The sequence below is a fragment of the Danio rerio genome, chromosome 15 (assembly GCF_049306965.1).
Source record: "Danio rerio strain Tuebingen ecotype United States chromosome 15, GRCz12tu, whole genome shotgun sequence".
NCBI classification, from domain to species: domain Eukaryota; kingdom Metazoa; phylum Chordata; class Actinopteri; order Cypriniformes; family Danionidae; genus Danio; species Danio rerio.
In genome coordinates, this window is record NC_133190.1 from 25,130,079 (window position 1) to 25,157,811 (window position 27,733).

General features: G+C 36.8%; 1 protein-coding gene across 8 annotated transcripts in view; it reads left to right on the top strand.

Annotated features, from left to right (window-relative positions):
* Positions 1–27,733, top strand: part of grik4 (glutamate receptor, ionotropic, kainate 4) — a 647,232-nt gene that overhangs the window by 121,697 nt on the left and 497,802 nt on the right. For 2 of the 8 annotated variants that reach the window (XM_073923686.1, XM_073923687.1), the window contains one exon: positions 26,538–26,718. The exons of the other annotated variants lie outside the window; for them this stretch is intronic. The gene's annotated coding sequence lies outside the window, so the exon portion shown is untranslated. The remainder of the gene's footprint in view (positions 1–26,537; positions 26,719–27,733) is intronic. 8 annotated transcript variants of the gene reach the window in all.

Below are 27,733 nucleotides of genomic sequence, written 5' to 3' on the forward strand. Positions count from 1 at the left end.
AAAAGAAAATCAGGTTTGAGACCACTTAGAGTGAGTAGTGTGAGTGAGTGAGTAATTTAAAAAATTTTTTTTTTTTTTGGTTGAACTACATCTACTAATATTGCAGATTATTGGGACTTAGAAACATCTATTTAGAAGTGAACTGGCCATCTGAACATCTGCAGTCACATTACTCATTTTAACTTGACATTTAGAGGTGCCTAATAGACTGCTGTGCATCAGAAGGTGCTCTTTCTCAAACACAGACAGGTACCTCTTGTTTACTAGCAATTATCTAGCGAGCTCTTTGTCATCATTGGTAAATTAAGCTACCCCAGCCTTTGTAAACAGCCCACTGTTTCCCTCATAAAGCATATTTAGGAACTGAGAAGATTTAATTCATCCCTAAAATCCATATTCACTATGGAAATATATGAGAAATAATATGCACAACTGTATAGATTGATGCAAAGACAACTGTAAGATTAGATTCATCTCTAAAATCTGTATTCACAATGGAAATATGTAAGAAATTGTATGTAAAACTGCATCGGGCTGCATAGAGCTAAAACACGTATCTTTGCAACACAGAACTCATAGGACCCTCCTTAGTGGCAGCAAGAACAGCATTCATTTTCACATATGTATATTTGTTCTGATGGCACAGGATGAGAACAGAATTGCACTCCTTTAAGGCACTTACCTGATGATTGTTAATAGTAACCAAATGTCATGTCTGTTTTAATATTAATGCATTTATTTATTTATTAATGCATTGTGGCTCGGTATGGTACTGAATCTGTCAAATAACAAAAGTACAGGTTGAATACCCTTGTGAATGTTGTCAAGATTATCAGTTTTAACCAAACTTGGTCAATGGCAATTTACTAAAATTATTTCTTAAAGAGAGCCCAGAGTATCTTATGCACCTTGGATCACCCATTGTATTATATGTTTCGGTTGTTGCCATCAAGACCTCGTTTTAGAGTTCCTAAATGGAGGAAAAACATATTTAAAAATTACTTTATTATGTTATTATGTTCATTAAGTTATTAAATGAGTCCAGCAGGGAAGGAAATGTATTTGAAAATGCATTTTTTGTATGTTTTATGGTAAAAACCTGATAAGGTGTACATGGAACTTCACCTGCATTATGGCACCTGTGTTTTGCTGCAATTTTAGTTTCCCTAAACGCGATTAAAAGTTGATTCTTTATTAAAAATAGTTCTCTAGCATTATAGAGGATTTTGCATGTCAATACAATACAAATGTTCCCAGATTGCACCAATCAAAATTCAAACAGCATATCCAACATACACCATTTAAGACTGAAATACATTGGCCACCTCAAATTTCCTGACCTTGAATATGCAAGTTTTTTATATATTTTTTTATTTCTTCACTTTTAACTTCAAGTACTTTTTTCTCAGGTTTTGCAAAGGTGCATGTTCTGAGACAGGATAATGGATGACAGTAACCTATGCTTGGGTTTTTCTCTTTTTTCCGCTTCTCTTCTGGATGCAGTTATTGTCAGTATTCTTTGAACTCTGCCCTCTTGGGCAACTGGGGGTAAAGCGTTTGGCAGCTGAGTCTAGCTCCTGGCTGCTCTGCCATCTCTCTCCCTCTTTTTCTGGGCCATGGGCTTCCTATTATTAGTGTCTCTTTCAAAGCCACACTATCTTACCGTCTCTATATCTCGTAGTTTGTAATTCCAGTAGTATTTTGCATGCTTATCTGTTTCCAATATAGCCAAAGCAAATTGTGTGCTAATTTGTATCTCGTTCACGTATGCACATTATGCCTACACGCACAGGCAAAAAAAAAATAGTTTAAATGAATGTCAATTAAACATTTGCACAGTTAAACGCTCATTTCATCAACAATATGGTCACATTGTAGACATTTTAGTTAATCGTGTTAATTGTTACTGTGCTAATTTCACACATTATCCTTGGAGGAATGAAGCTTCTGTCATCTGTTATTAACCCTAATGTTGTTTCAATTCTATTTGACTTTGTCTTCTGTAGAAATGCATAAAATGTATCTTTAAAAATTTATGTTGAAAGTCTGACTGAAAAGAAGGAAAAAAATACATTATTTCACCCCTGGTTGAGGTCAGCTGCTTGACAGATATTTTTGAAAGTAAATGATTTATGCATTTCACCTTTAAGTTGCAGACAGTGATAACAAACAACAACATTGCAGTTTGTACTTTCCATCATCAGTCATGGCAGTCCTATAAATTTGACCCAAACATAGATTTATGTTGGATAAACGCCCTCATAAACTGTCACCCAAAGCCACATTGACCTTAATTCTGTCACATTATGAAATATCATAAAGGGTGAATGTCGTCTCCTATCTATCTGGACTTGCTCCTTATCCCTAAGACCAAGAAACTTGTTTTTCAGTTAGTTATCCATTGAAGGGCTTTATACTGAATGCTAATTTATTCTGGAAAGCTTTCAAATATGTGAATTTGTTTCCTGTTTCTGTTCATTTAAAACATTTCTGGCTGTGTTCAGTTGAAAACACTCCAAGATGAACATTTTGACAATTTCTTGCATGTATCTGTCCATTCAGGTGCAAATCAAAGTCCCTATACTTATCTGTATTTCCTCCTTTTGGTTTTGCAGTCATGTTGCATGTCGAGATTTGACTTATTTTGAAGATAACTGGAAAGGCGAAGGATGTTGCTTTAAAGAAGTAAAGATCAAAGATTCTGTCATTTCTATAATTTGAAAAGCCTTAGTAATTAAATGATCTTTGAAAGCAAGAGTGCCCCCTGGTGGTTTGGATGTCTTATGTAATTTTTGTATATAAAGAAAACTGATGCTGATTCAAACTCTTGTGTTTTAAAATGTCATAAACATGATCGTCATGCTTTCATTATTAACGTCATGAATTTTATAACAGCGTCATTAATAATTTTCTTGACCTCAACTACGAATATAGTTAATCATTAAAAAAACATTAATGTAATTAAATATAATGACCATGTCATAAAATTGGGCACACTGTGGCACAGTGGTTAGCAAGATCCCCTCACAGCAAGGTCACTGGTTTGAGCCTTGACTGGGTTAGTTGGCATTTCTGTGTGGAGTTTGCATGTTCTCCTCGTGTTTGCATGGGTTTCCTCCCAGTGCTCCAGTTTCCCCCACAAGTACAAAGACGTGCGGTATAGGTGAATTGAATAAGCTAAATTGGCCATAGTTTGTGTGTGTGAGAGTGTTTATGGGTGTTTCCCAGTGTTGGGTTGCAGCTAGAAGGGCATCCAATGCGTAAAACATATGCTAAATAAGTTGGCGGTTCATTCCGTTGTGGCGACCCCTCCCTAATAATTAAAACATTTTTAATGCATGAATTATTTGTCAGGGTAAAGACACTTAATGAGAAACTTTAAAGACCAATTCAGTTTGTTCCACTGAAAAAGATATTCATGACACAATTACAATGACATCATGACAATCATGTTTATGACTGATTTATGACAAGTTATGTTGTTTAGGTAATGTAAGCTGTCATAACTGTGACAGCTTGCAATGAATTTATGTGAGGTTGTCATAACAATAGCATCTCAAACAATGTCAACCTTGTATTTAAACTGACAACTGAGCTACTGACGCTTCTATCATAAGCATGCTTAAAATCATGTTTCATGTCATGATTATATAAGTGTTATGACAAGCTTATGAATATCGCTTTAAGTAAAGTGTTAACAAGGAAAATGTAGAAGAGAAAAAAAGAATTAAGGGAATCAGTAGATGATAAATAATGTACTGTCAATATGTGAATACTCATTTAATTGATAAAAAATAACTTTAATCTGATCATTTTAAATCATTTTAAAGTGTAATATACTCTAATTACGTGTACAGTATTGATTTTTGAATCTAATTAGATTAAATGTAATCAGTTATTTCCCTGCAGTGCACAGTCTGAAAGATTATGTGCAAGTAAATGAGTTTCAAATGCCTGTAATTTGAAACTGTAATGGCCAACATCATGATGGGAGATAAATAGGTATGATTTGAGCATATTGTCTCTTTTATGGTCAAATCTTGTGACATCATTATTTTTTTGGGTTTGTTTAGATACCTTTGGTTCATGTTTCATTCAGATTTCATTCAAACAAAGATTCATTTGGAGGCAAACTGAGACCTTTCAGCAGTATCAATCTGCTTGTTTGGCTCACTCGTGCTTGTACAAATGAACCAATCTAACACAGCAATCATATCAGAGTTTGTTTTAATCAAATGATTCAACCCGCAAAGATTGTTCTCTAACTCTCCGAAATGAAACTCAGTCTTAATCTGAAATGAAATCAGTCTTAATGTTCAGATGAAATCACCATTCACTGATGGCATAATCCAGATGTTTATCGATTTCCAATATCCTAATTTCTCTTGCGATGACAATTAATTGATTTTACACTGTCAGTTTGGCTTAGAGATAGTTTTGTTTCTGTATAACATGCTATCTATGTGCCCCTTTATGACAGTGGTTTATTTTAGGTCTTAGTAGCTTGTGGCATTTGGCATATTGTTTGTGTTGATGTGGGCCTATTAGGCGTTTCTCTGTGTGGGGCTTAAAATCTGTCATTTTCTCTGGCTCTTTGAGTAGTTTTTTTTTTTTTTTTCGTCTTGTGCCTTTGATGTCTTCCCAACAGACCGCCACCGCTGCACCTGTTTCATCAGCTTCTGTGTCTCTCTCTGTTCTGGGATCAGCTGCAAGGTCCTGCCTGAAGCTGCTACAAAGACCAAATCCTCTTGTTAAGCAATGACGTCACTCGTCACAGTTTCTGGATCCAAACACATTGTCGAATGCAAAGAGCAAACAACAAATGGAACTAAAATATGCTCTCAGTGTGCAGTACTATTGAAAACCATTATAGTAATCTTTATATCCCTAATCTCAGATGGTCAGATGGTGATTCATCTCTTAAAAATCGTTCAAATATTGGTGTCTTAGATGCTGCAATTCCAAAGATTGTAATGCACAATATTATTGCGCTTTATTTTGTGATATGACTAAACTGTATTCATGAACAGCTAAGGAGATTTTCATTTAAAATGAGAAAATTAGTGACTGTTATCGATGTGTGACTTCATTTCAACTGAAACATGATGACAGCATGGGATCTATTCCTTGTTTTTTTTTTTTTTTTTTAATGCCAGTAGTAGTTTGTTTATATCAGTGCATATGACTCATCAATGCTGAATCTAACCATTTCTAGCCCTAATGTTTAGTGCTGTGCAATTTTTTTTACATTACTTAAGCATCTATAACTTTTAATTTTGAGCATTATAAACTCTAGGCGCTCTATTTTGACAGTCCATGCGCAAGGTGCAAAGCGCTGGGCGCAATAGCTTTCAGGGCATGTCAGAATCCACATTTGTTAATATAAGGACAGAAAAATCTGCTTTGCGCCGTGGCGCATGATCTAAAATGGTTGAGCTTATTTTATTAATGAGTTATAGGTGTGTTTTGAGAATAAACCAATCAGTCTCATCTCCCATTCCCTTTAAGAGCCAGTTGCGTCGCACTATATGCACATTTGCTGTTTACAGGACTTAAAGTAAGTGTAAGTGATAAGAGTTTGACTTTTGTACTACTTTGTGAGGGATTAATGTTTACTGGAATCACCACCAGTAGAATGTTTTCAGATGCTCAATGATAATAAGAACAAGGAGTACATTTTTACTGAGGGAATCGTAAAATATTTAATCAAACCACAGCCTCCTGCAAAGACAGTTTAGAAAAGAGCTACTTGCTCTCATGTAAAATCCATGAATTTAAAACCTCGGTGGACAATGGACAATCAGAAGACATAACAAACTGTGATGAGACTCGCAGGCCATGCTCTCCTCATTTGCATGTATGCCTACTTTAGGTCATTCATCCGTCAACACAATAAAGAACACACCTACTCGTATGCAGCTCTGAGATCGTAAAAAAAACCTCTAAAAACATTAATATGGATGCTTCTGGCTGCATTTGAAAAGCCAGACATTTTCTAGTGACAATTTTCATCCCTTAGTTATTTTAAGCATATATACTTCACTTACTGTGTATGTGGGGCTTTTATTTTAAAAACACAAGCCCCAAAATGTTGTGTGAGTTACTGGGCAACAACAGCATGATACATTTTGAGCACGATACATTACTGAACAGCACGATACATTACTGAACCTACACACTGAGAAAAATTTAAATTTTTGAAGAAATTTTCAATTGAAACTTTAAAGAAACTTAAAAACAACCCAAAGAAACTTGACTTTTGATTTCAGTGGGAATTTAACAAGCCAGCAGTGCCTTCTGTTAATGTCCAGAATGAAATGGGATGGTGGTTGTTTGCCTTGTCTGTGCGTCTGCAAATGCCTGTATTAGTGGAAGAGACGTGGCGTTGATGGTCAGACTAGTGCAGACAGAAAGGTGAAGAGAGGTCGTTTGTTCTGGCTGCACTGTCAGCTTTCTGAGACTGATTGCTCATTGAACGCTCTCCCACTCTCTCTTTAATCAACTTGTCACCTCCTCGTTTTCATTAACCTCCATTTGTTTAGAATCATCATCATCAATTACATCGCTTATATGTTAGCCGACATGATCATCTGTTCATTTAAATTCTTGCAGGCACATAAGGAAGTTTGCCATTTGTCAGAAGTGACAGGGAGGATTTGGGAATAAAGCTGTAGTGGTGAAGGTAACGCTTGGCTCAACATTTGTTTAATGGCTTATCTAGTTTTCTCCATCTAATACAAAGAACATACATCACATACGCATATATAAACACGTGCGTACAGTATGAGCTGAAATGCTTTTAGATGTTTAATCTTTTGTTTGAAGCTGTACTTTCAGCTTTTCTTGTTTATTTTGAGGCACATTTAAAAGAGCTTGATTAAAAAATGAATTGCTTATTTAATTTATCATTGTTTGTGACTCGCGCTGCATCTGTTAATATTCAGCTTTCAAATTATCTCTTGATATTTAGCATCCATCAAAAAAAATAAAATAAAAATAATTTTGGTCTAACATTAAAAGAAAAAAATACTTTTTTACTAAAGATTTCTTTGCTCTATACATTTAATTATAAAATGATAATTCATTCTTTCATTTTCTTTTGAGAGTAGTCTTTTTAATAATCTGGGGTCGCCACAGGGAAATCAACCACCACAATAAATGATAAATAAACGATAAATTTTAAATGTTTCACAAAGTTCATAAAGGCTACACTCTGCTTGATGAAGTTTACATCAAACCTTACTTCTCATTACTTCTGTTTCAAGTTCCACACTCTCAGAAATAAATGAACAAATCCTGGGGCAATACCCTTTCAAAAGAAACACTTTTGTACTTAAAGAGTACAAATAGTTCCTAAAGAATGCATATTGTACTTTAAAGGTACGTTAAAAGTACAAATTAGTTAAGGGTGTGACAAGACGCTCACTCAATAATATGTTACAAGACACAAAATTGGGTTTAGGAGATGGAGATGAGCATTTCATGCATTTTTTTTTTAAATCCTCATTAATAAAATGTATGAATGGAAAAGTCTTTATTCATCTAAAACAAATCACAAAATGCAACTGTTTAAGTGCTTTTTTAAAATGAACTTTTGATGAATGTTATACTTAAGTTTTAATGACTTGCTGTAAAGGGCATGCAAACACTGCAGAATATTTGCTAATATATGAAAATAGATTTTTATTCAACTGCAAAAAAAATCACAAAATACAAAACAGTTTATTATTTATTATCATTATTTTAAATAAACTCGAAATGAATGTCATTTTACTTTTATTTTAATGAATTATGCCATAAAGTACATAAATGAAGATGATGACCCAATCCCAATTCTACCACTTAACCCTATCCTCCTACCCCTCGTTTTGTGCAACTTGAAGGGATAAGGGTGTCCCAATTCTCTTTAGCGTAGAAGTGTAGGCCTAAGGGAAATGGCTAGATAGACCTCGAAACAGATTTTTAGCACCATACTCTAAACCAAGGGGTACGAATATTTACCAGAATACACCAGCCACAACGGCAGCATGGCTGCATACAGAAGTTAGAGATTTACACATTAGTATTTTTTGCCATTTGTTATGATTTGTTTTACAAATACATTACATGCTTTTAAAAATGCTAAAAACGCTAAATTTCACTATTTATAATTCATAATAACAACTCTTTTATAGCAGTCCCACAATATACTTTCACATCTGTCATTCAGTGACACTCGAATACCCCGTCAGAAAAGTCTAGTGACTGGGAATTAGCTTTTTACAGTGTCTGGTATAATGTTAATTCTAAATAAATATGGCCATGTTGTAAATGCACAGTACAGTAACTTTATATCATTATGATAACATTTTGTCGCTGCTATTATTCATTCATTCATTTTCTTTTCGACTTAGTCACTTTATTAATCTGGGTTCGCCACAGCGGAATGAACCGCCAACTTATCCAGCATATTTTTCATGCAGCGGATGCCCTTCCAGCTGCAACCCATCACAGGGAAAAATCCATACTCTTTTATTTACACACATACACTATGGGCAATTTAACTTATCCAATTCACCTGAAGTGCATGTTTTTGGACTTGTGGGGGAAACCAGAGCACCCAGAGGAAATCCATGCGAACACAGGGAGAACATAAAAACTCCACACAGAAACACCAACTGACCCTGCCAAGGCTCAAACCAGCTACCTTCTTGCTGTAAAATGATTGTGCTACGCACTGTACTGATGCTATCAGAATAATACCAAAAAATAATGCAACTGGAAAAACTACAGCAGTTACTGTCATCGATCGTATATGAAGTAAGAGATTTCACTGACATATGATGAAATGTGTCCCATTTTTTTTAGGGGTAGAACTTAAAGCCCTTTCCTTCATATTCTGTTTCAAGGCCCAAGGGGTAAAAAAAAAAGAATTGTGAGTGGGCCGATAATGGCGGGTGTGTGTGCGTGCACTTGGAGGAGATGTATGTGTCTGTGGTGCTTTGCTGACTTGGTTTTTGCAGAGAATAGTGTCAAAGCGATACATAATCCGACTAAAATAGAAATAATTCACATCTTAATTCGATTTGTGTTTACATCAATTATGACTTTAAGCATATCCAAAGTGCTTTTCCATCACATATCCTCTGTTGGATGCAGCAACATTTAAACTCCAGTGAAAAAAAACGTTTATGTCACACTGGCCCAAACAAACGAGTGACGCGCAACACCGAGGCAGCCCTGGTTGCCAGGTATGTGCATAGCATATGATTTACACTTCATATCCAATCCAGCCTCCAATCTTCAGTGCTAAATTCAACCTCAAGCTCCATCATAACATTTCAACTCCAAAGACAACTTTTTACCTCTTTCTCATCGCAATTTAATCTTGCAAGATCTCCCAACCCGAGATCTCCTCACACCCGTAATATTAGTTCCTAAACGTACACGAAATGTACCTTTTGAAAGGGTACAACATCAGTGGCAGAATTTGCACCTTTATTTCTGAGAGTAAAGCAGTTTTTACAGTTTTTTCTCATTTTAGTTGGAAAAAGTATGGAAACATTTCCACTTTTTACAGTGTTTGATGCATTAGGAATGTGAAGGATGTTATATTTTTGCTCAGTAGCTCTCATGACCTTCCCAGTGGCACTTGCAATCACCTACCTGACACAACAGTAATATCCTCATATTTTCCATATCACTTCACCTTGTGTTGCCTCAGCGGATGTCAAAGTGACATATGACGCTCTCAAAAGTGACTATGCACTCTCAGCAGAACATCCGCTGGCTCATTACAACCCATGACGAGGTTTACCACACCGCTTCTGGGTGAGTCAATGTCAGCCTTGTCCGTGTGACCATCTCATTTGAGACAAAACACCAAGTACACCTCTGCAAAATGAATCATATTCTGATGCAAACAATAGCATTTGTGTTTTTTACACCGTGTGCGGTGCAAGAGGTGCCAAAATAGCAAGCGTAAATTGCTGTGGGCTGCAGGAAAAAAGAACTTGAATTGGCTGATTTCAGGCTGATGGCATTTACGAAACATGTTATAAACTGGTTCAAATGAAGAAAAAAAAGTAATGTAATCAAGTGTATAATCTATAATGGCACATTCCATAGAAGAAAATGACTGACGTGTGAAATTGCTGTTTAATGTCAAGCCAATCGCACTTACTTTTGACATTGATTACTATTTTAGTCGGTATGGCATGTAAATGTCGACAAAAGGTCATATTGACGTCAGACATACAGGATTCTGCACTTGACAGCGGTGGTTTGTTTTACAGCCCTTGACAAATGTTATTGTTAATTTGTTGAATATGTTCCACAATGATGACATGTCCTTATTTGACTTTAGTTATTTGCCTGTCCATCCTTAAAGCAGTTTTGACACAATCTACTTTGTATAAAGTGCTTTAGAAACAAAGGTGACCTGAACTGACAAGCAGCAGTCTGTTTTTATACATACTTTACACTTTAAATGACTTCTACTGACAAATATCCCATAATATCATCCCATAATATTTTTTTTTTATTGACTGAACATCTGTCCAACACAACGCATTGTATCCTAATATTGCTAGATTGATGGTAGGTCTCTAATATCTCTTTTTTTTCTGTGTGTGTATGTGTGCAGGTAAGCCTGGTTGCTATATCATTTTCTTTTCTCATGTTTTTCTATCTTTCACGCCGTGTATCTGGCCTTGCCAACAGTGTCAAACATATATCAGCCGACTGTAGAGTTACAGTCTTATCTTTCAGTGCCATATCACACCCTCACGACTTGCTCCACCGCCCGAGGAGTCCATCTCGCTTCTCTACTGCCTTGTCTTCTGCTCGCTCGCACTGTCATAACAACTTTAATTGAACATTGATGCTGAAAGTGCAGCGCCGGCAGCACTGTGTAGTGTTTCTTCGCAGCTGGAGGCGGCTATAGATGCCGTTCGGATCGCGCCACTGGGGCCTTTTTAAAAGCCATCAGATTAATTATTTAGCTTAAGCTAAGGTAATGTTGTTAAAAGGTTGGCACACCTTAGTTAAGTGTATTTACTCTCCCTTGTGTTGCTCCAAACCATAGCTCCTCTCTGTTTTCTTTGGACTTTTTTTTTTTTTTTAGAGTGAATTGGCACTGAGGGTTTTGAACTTTAAAAAGAAGACACAAAAGTTCAGTGAAAGTAGTTGGTCTGGCTGGTGAGGTTTGAACTTTAAAAAAGACACAAAAGTTCAATGGAAGTAGTTGATCTGGCTGGTTTGAATTTCAAGTCTACTGAAGTCATGCTGTGTCTTTTAATAATTGAATTGGTCTTAAGGATGGAACTAGGGCACTGGTCTCAAACTCAATTCCTGAAGGGCCACAGCTCTGCAGATTTGAACTCCAACCACTTCCAAATCACACCTGCTTAATAGTCTCTAGTAGTCTTAAAACACCTTGATTATTTGGATTGGCTTTTATGGTTGGAGCAAAACTGCAGAGCTGATTGACTCCAGGATTTGAGTTTAAGAACCATGGTCTTGGGTGTAGACTGAATCTAAGTGATTCTAAAATGTTTTTGGATTGTTGATGACTGACTTTTTGAAATGGTGAGTTAACTTGAAAATACATTGATTGCTAAATAATTGAATTAACATGTTAAGACTTTTGGGCTGCAGATGACTGATTCATTGAGTCAGAGGTAACGTGAATGATTTTAAATGGTTGATAACTGAATCATTGAGTTAGTGAATTTACTTGAGAAAGTGTTTGAACAGTTGGTAGCTGAATCATTGAGGTAACTTGAGAACTGATGGTAACTGATTCATGGAATTAGTGAATTAAGTTGAAGGCTTTTGAACTGCTGGTGACTGAATCATTGAATAAGTGAATTAATTTGGGAAGAAGTTTAAGATGTTGGTTGCTAAATCCTTGAATTACATTAGAATGCTTTTGGGCTGCTGAAGTTAACTTAACTGAAGGCTTATAAACGGTTGACAACTGAATCCTTGAATCAGTGAGTTAGCTTGAGAACGTTTATGGACTTGATGACTGAATCATTTAATTTAATAAAGGATCCATAGGTTGTTGAATCACCAGATCAATGAGTTGTTAAAGGGATAGTTAACCCAAAAATTTAAATGACTCACTATTTTCTCGATCTTTAATTGGTTATAAACCTTTATGTGTTTCTTAGTTCTATTAAACACAAACAAAGATGTTCTTAAGAAAGCTGACATCCATATTAGGAAAAAAAACAAATACTATGGAAATCAATGATCACAGAATTTCAGATATCTTCAGAATATCTTTTTTTGTGCTTAACAGAAGATAGAAAATCATGAAGGCTTAAAACAATTAAAGAGTGAGAAAATATTTTTTTAATATTTTTGGGTGAACTCTCTTTAATGACTAAATCATTGAATGTATGTGGGTTTTAAATAACTAAACGTTTATATTAACCCATTATTGAAAGAATCCACATGTAAATAATGATTCTTTCAAGACTTTTTGGTGTAATATATATTTGTTCATCACAAATGTGTTTTGTTATAAGTAGTGACAGTCTCATAGACCATATTTGTGACATGTTTTATGATGCCTAATGCTTGGCATTTTGCAGCTCGACTGCCCCGGCTTTCATTCAGAATTTCTATTTTGTGTCTCACACAAGTCGGTTATACAGATTTAGAACAACATGAGGTGAGTAATTGATGTCAGAACTTCAATTTCTAGGTGAACAATCCCTTTAAGGCAGGGGAATGGTATAGATTAACATGTTGACATTTGGTGAGATGCAGAGGGGCTGCGGTTGCATTGCATTTCTGGATTGACATTCTATGCTCGCAGAGTTATTGGATTATGAAAGTGGCCTGTCAACACACAACTGACAGCTTTGAGAGAGAAAAAAACACCACCTAGCTTTATGGCAGCAGGACATGCAGTCACCTCACGTTCAGTCCAAACATTTTGAGTTGAGATCTTTGCAGAGCAGGTTGGCTGGCAGGTTAGCTCTCAGCTTGAATGAGTTTTAGGTCTGGCAGCAAACGCTGGTGTGCTTATGAAGCTCAGATCTGCTGCAGTTCCCTTGCCCCAGCTTTAGCGATTATTATAACAGACCCTGACAGGGTTTCGTTCAGTTTCTGGGTTTCTCAAGTACAGTACCAAGCAGACCCTGAAAGATTAAGACAGAGATGTCTTCGATGATTCTTATGGGACCTCAGGAGAAAGCTCAAGATTCAATTTGACACATTTCCCATGTCAAGGCCTGACGTTTCAAGCCCTGAGGTCTTAAAGATGAATCTCTGGCTCAAACCGTCATGCCCAACCTCCTCCATCAGCAGATTTGAAGCCGAGCAGTCCTGCATGGGCATTATTAGGACCATGTTCACTAGGTCAGCAATCCGAGTCCCCCATAATTAGAAATCTGCCCGTGTTTAAGCCTACAGATTCGTTTTCAAATGCTGCATTCTCAGACGTCAGTCAGCGCTGAAAAACTGATTAGATTCCAGTCACTTGTAGCCGGTGGTTAAAGCAGAGCTGGGTGTTGTGGCTGTCTCTTGCTGTTTTGTTTGTCTGTAATCAGATGACGCAGGTTGCTTTATCCTTCCCATGAGGCAGACACATTGCATTTGTTTTGTGTCACAAACACCATCATGTAGTAGAGAATGGGGATGGGTGTTAGAAGGGGTGGCATCGCAGTGAAGCTGTGGTCACATTAGCAACATTTTGTGTGCAAATAAGGTCCATTATCTGTTTGGTGTTGACATTACCCGCCTGACAACGAGCAAAATCTGTGTGGTGAACTTTGAAACTCAATCAAAAGCCCTGCTTGTCTGGACACAATTTTGCTGAGCAATGATATATTAGGTCATGGCTTAACTATATAATTAAAGGTATATATATATTTTTTATACTGAAGAATGGAGTAATTAAGCTTAATGCCAATAAACATTTATCAATTTGTTCAAATAGACAATAGTTTTTGTAAATTGTATTAGTATTTTAAAAATATCTCTGTTTTACTCTATATTTAACAAATGCAGTCTTGGAAAAGCTATAGAAAAACTTTTTCAATTTTTTATACATATTTAAAAAGGTTAGTCAATTGATATATTTTAAAAGCACTTTATTTGGTAACACTTTCCATGATTTTCATGATCATAATGAATTATAGCTCTGTTTATAATATTTTTTTTCAAGCATACCAACTTTATAAATGTGTCTATATAGACACAATACCTTTATTGTATTATAGATACATAATTGTTATTAATGCTTACGTTCATGCATCTTTTCTGAAATAGCTATCCAGTCGTATAAAGGGCAGGTGTAAATGTCCTCCAGAACGCATTCAAGACTAAACGTATTCAAGATTTAATCCGATTGCTCAAACTACAGTACATCAGGCGGTGGTCTGAAATGCATTTCTGATAAAACTGGACAGGTCTAAATGCATCTGTAAATTTTACTTCTCCAAAATGTAATCATGAGAGCCTTTTATAGGCTGTAGCACAGTAAGATATAACAGCTCTATGCTAAACCCAGTGCCAGGTATGACAGTTTGGGATACTTTATACTATTTTTTAATTTCATTTAGTTTTTGACCATTAATTTACCATTAAAATATAAAATTAGAATGCTCATTTAATATTAATTAACAGCATTAGCAAAACACATCACACACCTACCTCTGTGAATGGGGAAGAAAAATAATAGAACAATTATAGTTTTGTTCGTTTATAAAGGCAGAGTGTTTTGTTTTTGGGATAGTATGGTACGCACATTAACGTACACCCCATACAGTTTTGAATGATGTCTTGCACGTATCTGTACAACAAAAAAAGATGTTTCAGTTAGCCTATAATGGCAGTAATCACAGAGCCTGCCTCTGAGAATTTGCTGGAACATGAGTGAAGTACAAAGCCTATAGCCTACATAAAAAAAAAAAAAATTCTATACAGAATTAGATGTATAGCTTACAGTTTTATAAACGTTTTCAAACAATAATTAAATTTCAGATACATTGGATTTCATGTTGACGTAACCTAGTTAATTTGCATAAAGCAATCGGAATCCTATCTTTGTAGCGTAGATGTATTTACAGTATGTGTCCAAATGTACTGTAAATGGAATGTTTTCACGAATCCGATAGCTATCCAATCAGAGAAATCACAGAAAGTGACCAGATATAAACAGTAGGCTTGGGCGGTAATACGGTAATATGGTATACTACAGAATCTAAAAATAGCAACGGTGTCAGTTTCAACACCGTTAAACCGTCATAAGAAACAATGCACTTAAATAGGAGACAAATATTAAAGATTCAATATTATTTATTTAATGCCTACATATGCGTATGCAGTATTTTCATCACGGGAAAGTGTGGAGGAGAGTGAGAGGTGAGGTAAGATGGCGAGTCGCGCACCAAGTGACCTGCAGTTTGGCAGTATTTCCGAAATGAAGGGAGACGTGGTAAATACGAACTAGAGGTCTGCATTCCTACTGCTGTACCACGGGACCCGACCAGATTTCTTGCGGTGCAGGAATAGCGAGCATGCGCACATCCACATGGATGCTGTGTGTGTGTGTGTGTGTGTGTGTCTGTGTGTGTGTGTGAAGGAGAGAGAGTGTGATATTGTGTGTCGCTTGGTGCTCTGTGTGTGTGTGTGAGAATGAGAGAGCGTGATATTGTGTGTCGCTTGATGCTGTCTCTCTCTCTCTCTCTCTCTCTGTGCGTGCGTGTGTGCGTGCGTGTGTGTGCGTACGTGAATGAGAGAGAGCGTCCTGCGCAGACCTCTAATATGAACAAGACAAACAGGTGACCGCGAACCTAAGGTCGCATATTGGGTATTCAGTGTCTGAATGGTTTAGGCACAAGCCAACAGTTTGGTGACGCTGTCTGAGCCTTACGTCATAATTTTTTTTATTATGGACGGTAATACCGGAAACCGAGGTAAAATAGGGAGGAGGTTTGACAGTATTAAAATTTGAACACCGCCCAAGCCTAATAAACAGCCTTGCAGAATTTTGCTCCAACACTACTCAAACACACCTGAACAAACTAATGAATGTTGTCAAGATCACTAGAAATCCACAGGCAGGTGTGTTTTATTCGGTTTGGAGCTGTTAGTAGCCGTCTAGGACCAAGTGGTCCATCCCTGATCTATAAAACTGCAGTCACACTACACCTTTCACCCCATAGACTTCCATTTATATGCATGCAAATGCAGCAGACCGGAAATGCAAGCTTGTGTGACAAGTTTTGCATGTTGCTGCAATCGAAAGTTCAAGCTTGGTGAACTTTAACCTGCAAAATCCCATTACATGATTGCGTGAGATCAATAGAAGATCAAAACATGACCTCTCTGTACAGAAATTTAAAATGTGGAGCAATCGCTCACTATTTAAACATCTAATTACTTTTAATTCGTTTTTAAAACGTTTAATCCAGTTTTATTTTGCAGTTTCATGTGACAGAATCTCACATGCTCAAACTTTAATGTGACCACCACTTCTTATGCAAAAAAGATCCATTATCCATTTGCAAATTCACATGATCAACTTGAGAGTGAACAAAATCTACTAGCAAAACTTTTCCCTCTTCAACACTACATTACCAATCACATGAATTGCTATCGGAATGACTGTATTTTCATGAAAATGTAAATACTTCATAATGATATGACTTAAAGTAGAGTGTTAATAAGTTTTTAGCTCTTTAAAGTGTCTGTATTTCACAGAAATTCTCTAAAAACACTAAACCTGGGAAATATTAGTGATCAACTTTCCCTGGTCTTTCCTTTATTGTGGTGTGATTGAATTGGAGCTTTATTGTGTAGTTATTTGGATGCGTTTGCTGGTATATAGTGCAGTACAGAAGATCTGTAGCTTCTATTACGGGAGCTTACAAGGTTATTGCTGAGATGTAAATTATAAATTCGGGTTGCAACAGCTCAGACAACCACCAATGAATGCATCTCTCTTGATTAAGCAAATGTACTTGTCATTTTTTTCCACCCACATTTTATCTACAGCCTCATTGTAGCTACTGCCTCCCGAGAGTAAACTGCGGTTAAGTGCCATACAGAAGTACACAATAACAAAGTGAATCTCAGTAACTCCTGCTTATGATGCAACTTGTAATATCTGTTGCCTGATAAGACCAGCAATTACTACAGTGTCATCATTTCACCTATAAATGTACCTTTAAGCCACTGGAATTTAGCTTGATTTTTTATGTGATTTTCTTTTTTTAATTTGCTCTAAACGCTTTGCGGCTTTGATTAAGATCTCATTTTTATTTCATTTTAGTTTAAATGGAGCTTTATATTATAAAAAAACTAATTATTTTCCCCTTGTGCATAATAGCGTTTCCCTTCATTTTCTGTTCAATGATTCGTTGTGAAGATGAAAGTCGCAAAGAATCACAAATTGTCTTCCAGCCATCGCAATCTTCTGTGACACTGTATAAAAAGCAAATCCAAAGCTGCAATTTCACACTTAAGTCTGTTTACCCAACAAACACAAGCTGTTGTATTTGTCAGATCAATCTGCGATGGCAGAGATATTGTGTAGCTGGATAAAAAGGGCTTTTTCTTATCACTCCACTTCAGTTGCAGAGGGCCCATTAGACTTTCATAAACGTCTGTCCAGACAAGTCCGGCGAGTCCTGACTGATGTTCCATCAGATGTGCTGCTGGTACAGGCGGCGCTGGGGGGATTCACCGAAATGAATCGCACCTGCCAATAACTTTGTTTATTTGCATGCCATGTTTGTAATGCCTTAGAGCCTGATTTTAAAATCACAGAAAGCAGGGAATGATAAACACAGATCTAAATTGTATCCAATGGTAAAGACTTTGTTACACCATTTTATTTTTTTGTACTTATAAAAGGTTGCCAACATAAACCTAATAAGCAAGCAACAATAAATGATTGCATTATGCATGGCAGGCCACCAATTGTCAATGCCACTTTGTAAACCAAAACATTGCACCTAAAGCTAAGGTAAAGTTAAGGTAAATTTTACCTATAGATGCAGGTGCAGAGAGGTGGGATGTTACTCCTCTCGCATGGCTGTTTAAAAAACACGGACAAACAATTGTAAATGTATATTTACTGATAGAAAATGCATTAAAATGTGAAAGAACATTAGGTAAATGCACGTTTGTATTACATTTAATCACTAATAGTTCAGTATGACCTTAAGGGAAACATGTCGGTTCTTATTAACAATATACAACCTAATTCACTGTTGTATTTTGCATGGGCAGTTCAGACAAGACACTAATCATTTAAAGTAACGATAAAAAGGTATTTGAACTAAAATATTGTGATATTTTTGTTTATTAACAGTACTTACCAGGGGAAAACAGAAGAAGAACTATGTCTTGGTGTCCATCCAACACTGTCTGACCTGTGATCCTGGTCCCATAATGCAATTCGAAAATGTAAATAAACTGGAAAACACTCAACACGTAGTACAGAAAAATTCCATAAAAATTTATAGTCATTTATTGGGCAGTTTTTTTACAGTGTACATTACAGTAGCAAATACTGGCAGATGAATGAGACATCTCAATATATACAAATGACCATTGTACTGTTCAGTTATTCCTTATTAGTATGCTGTGTTTGGCCAGAAGAGAATGATCGTGCCCAACTAAGCCTGGTTTTTCTTTAGTTTTTTTTTTCCTTCACCTTCGTCAGTTGGTGAAGTTTTGTTCCTTGCCACTGTTGCCGCTAGCTTGCTTAGTTTGGGATTCGCTCTTCAGTCTTCGGACTTTCAGCAATGAAAATCAAACCCCATTGAACTGAAATAAACAGAATTTTAACTCTGAAAACTGGACTGTTTACTAGAAATTATGTGTTTAGCTGCTTTGACACAATCTACATTGTAAAAGCGCTATAGAAATAAAGAGGAATTGAATTGTCTTAGAGAATCTGAAATAAATGTTGCATAATCAGGAAATAAAATACAAGTATCTAAATCTGAAAAATGATGCTGATTATATAATGACTTACAGATATTTATCCTAACTTTTATTATATACTGTGAGGTGCAATGTACTAATAGATGCTTGTATTGTAATATAAAGTGCGTTATACATTCAAATCAATTACTAATTACTAAAAGTTACTGAAATCAGATATATGATCATGAATATGTCTGGCATAATTCCGTACATAACATGTCTTGGCAACAGAGACACTACAAATAACACCTGAAGTTACAATTAATTTACATACTATATCAATTAACAAATGAGTAACGATAGTGATCAATGAACAGACAAAAAAAACATTAAATAACTCAGGAAACATTAAAGGTACCTTAAAATATCATGAGAAAACCTAACATCACAAAGACTGCAGAAATTGGTTCTGAAAAATCAACTTTGGCCTCAAAAAATACAATTTTTTGTTTACTATATATATATATATATATATATATATATATATATATATATATATATATTTTTTTTTTTTTTTTTTTTTTTAATGAAATAATCATCACCCTGCTACAACAAAATCTATTACTACTAAATTTATAAAAGTGGAAAAAATAGACCTCTGCAATTCTGTTCATCACTTAAACACTATTGTATAGATACATTATAACCGTACTGAGTGTGGAGGCAGCAGCAAAAACCTCATTGCTTCATTACTGTGACATTAGGAAAGAGGCGTAATATGGCAAATCATCTGTAGAGTTTCAAGATTTTCTATGAATTATTGACACATACTTTGTATGCACACAAACAGACCCATACATAACCATGTTTTCCGCTTTAATTGAATGCGTTTGGCATTTCTAGGAATGTTTTGAATCATTTAACGGCATTTTCAAAGTTCTTTCACCTCTCTAATGTACCAGATGTCTCAAGGTTGTTTTGCCAGCATGCTTGCATGTGTCCCCAAAGGCCTTTCGCAGAATTTGTCTCTTTGACAATGGAGATTATCATAATGTAATTTGATGCTGCTGTGTAACTGAATGGGCTTTTAATGTTTAGACTGTTGATAATGAGAATCTTTCCCTAGAATAAACCCGGGCTTTGCTAACACGATGACTACTGTGTCTGTGAGCCAGTGACTCTCACCTCGAATGCAGATTCCAAAGAGGCAATTGATGTGTGCACATCCGTAAAACCTCTTTCTGTTTTAGGTAGCATCTAGGATGAAGGTGCAGAAAATGTATGAAGAAAGAAATCTGAGATTGCATCTCCCAGCAGCGCTGACTCATTTCACAGAGCGAATGCTACTGGAACTCTCTGCACAGCACGCCAATATTTTCTCTGTTTTATTTGCATGGAGATCCCAGAAAGTTTGCAAATAGAAAGCAGTCCAATAGCAGCTTTATTCGAATCTGTTCTCTTAGTCATTCTTCCCACTGCCAATCTTTACCTGGCTGTGAAATCAAATCTTCACATTTCCCTTGACTGGCCGTATGTTGCTCAGGTCGTTCCTGAATGAAACAATCAGGCCAATCAACACTGTTCAGGATCACGCTGCCATCAATCAGACGTATGATGCCGACCTGCCAAATACTGAATACATCAGTCTAATGGCTGGCTGAGCTTTCTAGATATAGAGTTTGAGGATCACCCTATTTATATGTGGACACATGCGGGGATCCGGCCCTTGACCTACTTGCATTGCTAATGCAAAGGACTTGGCTTGGTGGTGAGAGGTCAGCATCTCTCACAGATCAGATAAAATGAGTCGTCTCTGGAAAGAGAATGATTTATGACGTGTAGTCTGATGTATGTGTCGAAAACAGGCTTTTGTTTTTCAAATTCATGTGTGTATAAAGCCTAGTGAGCTGCCTACAGTATGGATACACTGTATAGTATGTATTTGTTACTTCCAAAAGCTCGTTAGATTGTTAGTAGACTTTAAGGTTAGGGGGAGTAGAGTAAGGTCCAGAATGTCAGAATGTTGTGGGACTGCTATACAGGGATTTATAGATTTATAAATTTATAGATTTAGCCATTTTTAGTTTATCATGTTTTTTTTAGCATGACAGTAAAACATGAATAAGGTTATGAATATATTAAAACATGTGTTTGTTGTAATAATTTGTAATAATGACAAAAAATACTAATTTGTGGATCTCGCTTACTTCCGGGTGCAGCTCTGGCTGATGTTTTCTGGGAAATTGTCTTACCCCTTGGTTTAGAGTGTGGTCCTGAAAAATCTTTGTTTGAAGGGGTGTATACCCCTTGCCCTTAGCCCTACGCCTTCAAGCTAAAGAGAATTAGGACACCACTACCCCTTCACGGGAACGTGCAAATAGAGGAGTAAGGGGAAGGGCTAAGTGGTAGAATTGGGATTGGGCCTAAGATGATGTACTATACTCGAAGAGCTACTTTTAGTCAAATCAGTAACAGTTTTTTTGGGAAGCATTTAATATAAGGGGGAAAACCATAAAGCAAAATTTGTGACTTTTGTATTTGGGACGATGACAGTTGGGGGAACAAAAATTCCCAAACAAACCAAAAACTTTATTATGTTTATTAAGTTTTATAATATAATTTATAATTATTACTTGGATTTATGATTTTACTGTTTATCTTTATGAATCTCTTATTGAAAGAGCACCGGCCACAGTGACTTCCTCTGAAGCACTTTTTGTTTGATTTCGGATTTATAAACCAAAAGACCACTTGGACCATTTTAAGAAGATTTTGTGGACTAAGCTGGCTTAAGTAGGTCGTATTTCATTTAAACTTGTTTTTCAGGGCATACTCACACTAGGTACAGTTGCCTTGAACCACGCCTAAGCGCAATTGTCCCCCTTCCCTTTTTCCCTGATGACCTGCACTCACACACTGCATTTTGCCTTCCATACCTGAGCATGCAAACAGAGGAGAAGTGCTCTCGCTCAGCACAGTGGAGATTGCTTTAGTAATATCGTTTAAGTCGTTTGATATGCAGTGATTTGCAGTCAAATACTTTTGGCGCTCATGAATTATCATAAAAGTCCTCTTGCTGCAGGCATTTGGAGGTTAGCTGAAGGTGCAGCTGACATGCAGTGAGGGGTTTGCGTCTTATTAAACTTTTTTAAATTAAAAATTAAGAATGATTAACAAATTCATATGAACCAGTCCCTTAAAAGTGACGTCGGGTCTTTGGTTTTGGGCTTAAGCGCGCTTTGCACTCACACTACAAGCATACCGCACCAAAGCCCAATTGAACTGCACACTGGACAACCTCTTCCAACTGCACCTGAGCCCAATTAGGAGCACTCACACTTTTCAAACGAACCAGGAGACGCACCTTGGAACGATTTGAATTGCCTAGTGTGAGTGCACCCTCAAGTTGGCATAGCTGGTGTTAAGCTGGTTTACATGACAAAAAAATTGGCCAAATGTAATTTGTTAATGGCATAAAATTTAATTTTCTCTAATAGACAGAGAGTATTCACATCAAACAAAGGCATATATTAATGACCACATTATGAGTATAGAATTATGGGAATTGTCATATTTGTTACATCCTATGGGGCTCCTGCAGAAATAATGTTGATAGATGAGCTAAAGAATTCAAAATGTATTATCATGGTAGTATGAAGCAGAGTAAGGCTAAAAGCCATCGAAACGATTTAATTGCAATTGCTAATGAGAGAAATAAGTTTGATGCTTCTGTTTTTTTCAGTCATGGTCTCGAAGAAGAACCAGCGTGGTTTTATCATACTTAATACAGTTTAGGTTTATGTTATGCTTCACTGTGCAGTCTAATTAAATGCACAACATATTAAAGCATATTTGATGTTTCCCTATTTTCTGAAAACCAAACCAGAATTTAAGGTTATATGATGTCGCTTACAACGCGGTCCTTGTTAGTAGTTGCTTATTTCTCTGGATTTAAACAGTATTTGGAGCATTTGGGGTATTGTACATCTAGGTACAGATGTCAGCAAAATAACAAAACACAAATTGTGCCTTTGCTATATATATAAACCATTTTACCCACAAAGTGCATTGTTTAGGCCAGAGTTGGTCAAGATTGGTTTTGGTGGGCTAACTTTTCTTCAGAGTTTTACCCTACACTTATTCCGTCACACATGAGGAAGCTGAATGTCTAAATGTAAATATAAAACTAAAGACAGGTGAGATTTTTTTCCCAAAGCCAGATCAAAACTCTCTTTCGGACTGAACCTGTTCACCCCGGATATGGCATTGATTGTGTTGCCATAGAGATATCTTAGTAGAACGTTATGTTTTGCAATATCTAAATTACAGTAATTATGAGAAGACGTGAACACCGTTAAAGCCCTAGCAGGAAATTACCAGTATGTTTTACTTTTTTCTGCAAATTGTTTTATTCCAGTTCGGCTCACGGAATAAACAGCTGAACAGTTCAGAAAACCCCCCTAAATTTACATTTAGTCATTTAGCAGACGCTTTTGTCCTAAGTGATTTGCCATTAAGGAGGCATTCATTGATTCAACAAAAAGAGGCAATACACACAAGAAGTGCTAACTATACAAAGTAACTTGTTTGTGTTCAGAGAATTCAGTGCTAGAGGAAGTGTTTTATTTTTTATTTTATTTAACGGATAGAGAGTGCTTTTACAGGTGGTCTTGGTTTTATTCTTCACAATGAAGGTGCTCTCAAAGAAAATGGGTTTTTAGCTGTCGTTTAAAGGATACAAGTGAAAATCGCAGTCCTAATTCAGGGCTAAAAAATTAAACTTTTTTTCTTGGTAGCATTGGTGATCCTAATTCAAAACCTAGGAGCAGCCAAAATGTAGTCGCATCCACCAAAATTATGTGCACCATTACAAGTTTTATATAAAAAAAATAGTACATTTGAAATTAACACTAATCAAAACTAACAAACAAAAAATATCTGCATGCACTCACTGACCCTACAGGCACTGCTTGACGTGAATGAGATGAACTGAGTTAATGATATATGACAATAAATAAAGTAGAACTTCTCATGCTTCAAATGTGTGGCAAACGTTGTTACCTGCAAACTTCATCCCTCAGACTTTACGGTGAATGGCTTAAATCATTAGTCAAAGCACACTTTAACCCATTGGAAGTCTTTTATCCACTCTTCAAAAAGTGTAAATGGTGGATTAACATTCACCACATGATCACTAATCAGATGTGTCATTATTTGTAACTTTAAGTGGTTTCTAAAACTAAATCTGTCAGTGTTATTTTTATTCTCTCATATCCAGACATGTACATTTTCACAGCTCTAGGTCCCTTGCATCTGAAGGAAGGCATTGACTGAGTAATTGACAACTGTTATTACCCAATCCATTTGCGTTCAGGTCAAGAGCAGTGGGCCAATCAGAAGAGCTTGAAGGTGGGACAATCATTGCAGGCTATAATTACTGTATCAAGTTGACATGTCAGTGGTTTTAAACCATTGCTAACGCTGCGTTTGGTGTTTGTAGGTGCAAAGATACAGTGAAAACTGGTTGCACAGCAACAATTTTATGCACAAATTGGTCGCATATGTAAAATTTCAGGCACATATGCGACCAAAATGGTCACAATTTCAAGCCCTGCTTACTAGTCTGGTACACCAACTACATACCGATTGCAGCTTGAACGTGTTTAAAGAATTTAAACTTTTGTTTCGGAACCTGTCTCGTTTGCCCAGTAAGCGCGGTTCGTTTGGCATATGTGAAACCACCAATCGCGCTAGGATCATCGGCAAATCAATCGCTTGAATGAGGTGGTCTTGGCTCGATTGAAACTAACTCTGGAGCGGAACGATTGCAGTGAGAAAGCGATACGATCCGAGCGCGGTTATATCACTGTGTTTTATAAATATGTAATAGGCATACGGCTATATGAAGAGAGAATTATGAGTAGGGCGGGAAGTTTCGCGAGTCTCCGGATGCTCGCAAACGAGTGATAATCTCCTGGTAATCTCGCGTCTCCTTCCCGGTCCTCAAATAGACTACATCGCCCACCCTTCTCACCCCTCTCCACCACATCTCTCCTCACTCTTCAGACACGTTGCGAGCACCTTGTCAAACACCACCAAACCACCACCTCTCCTGACAGCTGAGCGGGATAAACCCTGACACTCACCAATGTGAGGAGAGTTTACGCGCATGTGACTTGTTTCAGCTCTTTTGGTTCGATTAGAAACTTTGCAGTGTGAAAGCGAACCGCTCCAAGAGCAAAGAGCAACAATGTAACATTTGTAATCTCTGTTTTGGAACAACTGAATCGATTAACAGGTGTGAAAATACCCTTAATGATGCCCTTTTAGATGTAAATTCTAAGAGTTTAGATGTTACCTGGTGGATCTAGGATGCTGTAAATTTGTTTTTATAGTCTACTTGGCATTTTTATAAAGATTTGACTTGTAAGATTATCATTATTGTGTAATGACTTGCGTGTAGATATATAAGCTACTAATATGGGCCTACATAAGCATTAGCACCTGTGAAAAAATTGTTTACCTGTGTTCAGTCAGTGAGTAAAATCACTGTATTTTTGCTACCCTAAAGGCCCCCCTAATAACCTTAAACGTCAGTGCGATATATCTGCATTAGAGGCCTCTAATAACGACATGTAAAAGATTTTTTTTTTTTCTAAATTTGGGTCTTTCAGGGTTAAACTCTTAATGGTTATAGTTTGGTAAACATGCAGACAAAGTGAAATTAGTTGCTGGTCAATTGGAGGAGCCTACAGTAATATAAGTAGTGAATAGAGTTGCGGCCAATGTAGAGCACCCGAATGAAACCAATCCATGTAGGCCAACTCACTCTTGAAGAGACGCATGTAAATATGTAAAGCAATTCTGTTGACTTAAGGATCATTGCACAGAACGCTCAAGCTGTTTCTAGTGAACCTGCAGTATTTGAACTTTGGTTAATATTTGTTTTTCAGGCCATTGTCTAATTCAAACAGTCGACTGAGTGCAGGGAAAATCGATTACTGTCCGACGATCCTCAACTGAGACCGTCAAATTAGTCCCAGGCTCTTGGATATTGAAGACACAATCTATTGCTTGCAGACAAGATGTTTATCTGAGAAACGCATATGTCCTGGCTCACCTTGCTTCGGCTCTATTTTACACAGTTACATGGTAATCTAGGAGCATGATGACGGTGGGTGTCAGAATACGGAGGCTGGGATCTCGAGAAGGGAAAGAAAGCTTTTATTCTCACGGAGTCCAAGGTCAAGGTGCTCTTGTGTGCTACAGTATAGTTTCACACATACATCACAGAAAGATGACAAAACACCTGAGGATGAGTGAAGAGGAGTAGGAGCGCAGTAGAGAAAAAAGCAGCTTTTGAATTGAAGCAACATTCAGTCGCCTGTGTCCAGGGTAACATGGCTTATGTAATGCAGTGACTTTAAAAAGTTGGTTAAATTTAGATCAAAATATCAGAGTAGCTTGGAAAAAAATCTAAACAGTGATGGAGTTTTTTTATTTGTATTTTTTATTTAAAGGGGTTCTATCATGCTCTTTTATAATATCTTGATATTTTTAGGGAGGTGTACTTGAACATGTTCTCATGTCTGGTGACTTAAAAATGCTGTCAATTTTCATATATTTCATTCATTACATTATAACAACATATTTCTCCCCAGTCTGGCTGTTTCTCAATTCCAAGAACACAGAGAACGGACTTGCGTTCTTGTGGAGACCGGTCTTGCCAGGTGTCCTCGGAAGAACGAACTCAGGAGACCGCGAGGGCAGAGAATGCGTACTTTGAGAAATGGGATGCTGCGTTCTTCCAGATGGTCACGTGACCTTCACGCGTTTTAAATAGTAAGTTATTTAAACATTACAGCACTCATACAACGATTTATTGTTTCCCCCCTCTTCAAAATATATACTTTGCATAAAAACATTATAAATATACATACTCTGCATAATATAAATAAAACAGATTTTAATACGAATTTCAGCAAACAAACAACCCTTAATGTGTTTATTCCTTTATTAAGATGTCCATGGTAATGTTTACTTTCACCGTTTCATTTAGGGAAACTCCTAAGGTAAATAAGTGATATCTCTGAACTTTAATAATAAATCTAAATAAAATGCAGCGCTTCCCACCTCCAGTCGCAATGACTTCTGGGACTTCCAGAGTGAGTTTGGTGCTCAAGTCTGCATCAGTGCGTCCTCGATATCAAGAACACATCCGGGAAGTTTCACGCGTCCTCCGTACTTGCGGTCTTGAGTATTGGAACTGAACTTAGGCAGCTGATGATGACGTTGCACGAGAACACGAGGACGCATATTGAGAAACAGCCTAATACAGACGAATTGCTTATTTTCAGGTTTGATGAAAGCCCACCATCTGAAATACACAAAGACTTGTAATTGGTTAGCTGTCCCAGGACATTGTGATTGGCAAGCAGCTTAGTTGATGTTTTAGTACTGTCACAACCCTGGCCAAAACCAGACATTCATTCATTCATTTTTCTTTGGCTTAGTCCCTTATTTATCGGGTCACCACAGCCGAATGAACCACCAACTATATTGGCATATATTATTGGCAGATCCACTTTAAATAAATCACATAACTTTTCTATTCCCACTGATGATTCTGTCTTTACCCCCTCCCTTCAGGTAAAGAGTCTGGGGTCGTCTTCGACAGCACCCTTTTATTCACTGCATATGTTAATAATTTCACCCGGTCCGCTTATTTCTACCTTAGAAATATAAATTGTTTACGTCCTTCCCTCACACCTCATTCAGCTGCCATTCTTGTTCATAGTTTAGTCACATCCGGTTAGATTACTGTAATTCCCTTTTGTAGGCCGTATTGTCACACAAA